The sequence below is a fragment of the Pinus tabuliformis genome, chromosome 2_1, assembly GCF_031772625.1.
Source record: "Pinus tabuliformis cultivar Carrire ecotype Pingquan chromosome 2_1, CPIR1, whole genome shotgun sequence".
Taxonomy (NCBI): domain Eukaryota; kingdom Viridiplantae; phylum Streptophyta; class Pinopsida; order Pinales; family Pinaceae; genus Pinus; species Pinus tabuliformis.
In genome coordinates this window covers 66,570,731-66,573,565 of record NC_142299.1, presented here as the reverse complement: position 1 = coordinate 66,573,565, position 2,835 = coordinate 66,570,731, and the positions used below count along the sequence as shown (strand labels likewise).

General features: G+C 39.6%; 1 pseudogene; it reads right to left on the bottom strand.

Moving 5' to 3' along the window:
* Positions 1-1,826: 1,826 nt before the first annotated feature.
* On the bottom strand, positions 1,827-2,420 carry LOC149198802 (protein SAWADEE HOMEODOMAIN HOMOLOG 2 pseudogene; annotated as a pseudogene).
* Between the last annotated feature and the right edge of the window lie 415 nt (positions 2,421-2,835).

Sequence of the window (2,835 nt, the reverse complement as noted above, 5' to 3'; positions counted from 1 at the left end):
CATGGTCCTCTCCAATTAATTACTCAATTTTATATTCATATCACATTCTCCAATGTCCTCTCTTACTTACTTGGGAGAAGATAAGTCAAATGTAAGGATGAGGGAGAAGTTATGACATTAATAAGAGAGGTGGTTGAGGTGGAGATGAGAGGGGGGCATAAAAGGGGAAGGATGAGGGGAGGAAGGGGATGCATGGTCTTGCTTTTGGTTTTGGTTTAGCTGTGGTTTTGGAGGAATTGTTTGAGAGAGAGGAGGGGAGTATTATTCATCTTGGACACACTACATCTGGTTGGACTTGGGCTCGGAAGGCTAGGGAATCTGTGGAGGTTTCCTAGGCTAAGAATTACTTCCTAGTTGGCTGGGAGGTAAATCCAATCGGTGGTCAAGAGGAGCGTTCCAGCAGGAGCAGCAACTCAAGGGCATCTCCTTCGGGCTATCAGCACAGGTATTCCTCTATGCATAGACTACTCATGTAAGTGATTGAAATGAAATGTTCACTATTTAAATTGTAGGAATTAGATTTTAAATAGTAAATTATCATTGATTAAATGTCTTGTCAGAAAATAAATTATTGCCCTTTTATTGCATTTAAAATTAGAGGATATAGATCTGGTAGAGGACTCTAGGAGGGGATCTTACACATGGTATCAGAGCAGGTTCGAAATCTAGACCCAAGACCCACTAGACATGAATCTCCACTAAACTAAAAAATATATGTGTGTGTGTGTGTGTGTGGAACTGATTTCTCCACCTTACTCTCAATAAGTCATTGTTTCAATATATTCAATGCATTGGCTTCTCACGGTCTACTATCCTTAACTACCAATTCAAACAAAATCAATTATTTAGAAAAGACTCGTTCCATTTTAAACAACAATAGTTACAATGTTGACTACCTAAAACATTAAAATCTGGATATTCAACTAGCACATATGGCACACAGGCTCTGCAAAATATGAAGCATTACTAATTACACCAGAAAAATAAATATAAAGCTAGAAAACTAGCAAAATTGCTTCTTACAGAAAGATAGCTTTTGAAACTGACTATTACAATGCAATTTATCTTCAAGTTTTCAATGTGTGTTTCTCAATAACATAAGTGCCCCTAAGTTGTTTTTCTCAATCTTGAACTGTACATTTTTCCATCACATCAACCATGCTATTTGAAGGTTCATCCATATTAGTAAATGCAAGTGCAACAATTTTCTGGCTAGAATCAATTTCTGTGACTAGAATATTTCTTTAAGAATCAGCTTGATGCTCCCAGGGCCCTGAGAAACTACATCTCTGTGCACCAGCTTCATCTCTCTTGCAATTTGCTCTCTTTGACCTTCCAACGGTTATTGCGTCTAAAAACCGTCGATTATTTAAAAATCCCCTAGTTTCTCTTATCCTTTAGTTTCCATAGTACGTTGAAGTGCCTGTTGAGTAATCTCCCATCGGTCGAAGGGCTATGACTATCGAGGCGTGTTTAAATTCCTTCCTTGTGGGAGAATTCGCAAACAAGTATTTTATGCTACCTCTACTTTTCGTCAATGACGTCATCAATTTACGTTTATGCAATGGAAGGCGGTCTATTTGGTGGCCTTCAATGCTATATGCATCTGTAGAACTCAGTAGATAGACCTTCTAGCGGCTGTAAAACTGAGGAAGTCTTGGGAGCAGTTAAAGACTGAACATTGTCTTCTATAACCTGACTTGTAATCTTTGATATTTCTAGTGAGAGATGAAATTCTTCTGGAGTTGCTTCTCCAAATGACACATGGGAGCTGCAGGGGCATCTTTTACTTGTTGAGATCCTTGGTCCAGCGCAATTGTTGATAATTATTTGGAAGCATGGATTAGTTGTAACCGGTAATATGTCTTTGGCCGTTGGAAAACTTTCCACAACGGTACTATTTCCTCAGACTGGTCAGGGTCATACCGAACCCAGAACCTACACCTACAACCCCTAGCATCATGTCGCCTTCTTTGGGCATCGAAGACATGGGCATCAAAGTGAAATGCTTGCTCTTTACCTTCCCTAAAACAAAGTATGAGATCTCCTGAAAGCAAGCACTGCTACACATTCAGAAGCTTCGAAAGGAAGTGAACGTTGTCTCACACACTTTTCAAACCTTACCCAAACTTCCACACCCCATCTCTTGAGGATTTTGCCTCAAACTCCATTTCTAAAGCATCTTGGTCCATTCTTCCTAAAGAAACAGCTACAAAATTGGTCACAACTCTCTTTGCTCTTGAATCATCACGATGTGAAGCGATTGTCTTCCTGGAACCTTGGTACCCTTTGCTTTTGTGCATACTTCTTATTCTGAAACCAAGTCCATACCTGCTTCCATTGCACAAGAGTTTTCCAGCCCTTTCTGGTGTTGCACTGAACTTCTTTGCAAGTGATGACAATTGTCCACGAAACCCCATCTAGTTCGAGCATTTCCCAAAATAGCCTTCAGTCTTCATCAATATAACCATTATGTGCATACCCTGTAATCATTGCAGTCGTCGCAACGACTCTTCTTTCAAGAAATTTGTCAGACACATTGTGTGCATCCTCCACTCCCATTTCACATACATATCAACTAGTGCACAGCCAACGAACAAATTAGTCTCACATCCAAATCCAAAATCTTCCATCAGAATAACCTTGCACCAAGAATTCTTTGTGTTGCTGAAAACTTCAAACGTTAAAGTTTTCAAGAATCAACTGGCCTTATAACTGCTTTATGAACATGCCATGCATGAGCACTTCTTGTGTCTATGGACACCTATTATCATGTAAATTTGCAAAGTCCCCATCGCTCAAACTCCTCTATCATTCGTGTACAAGATTTGGAAG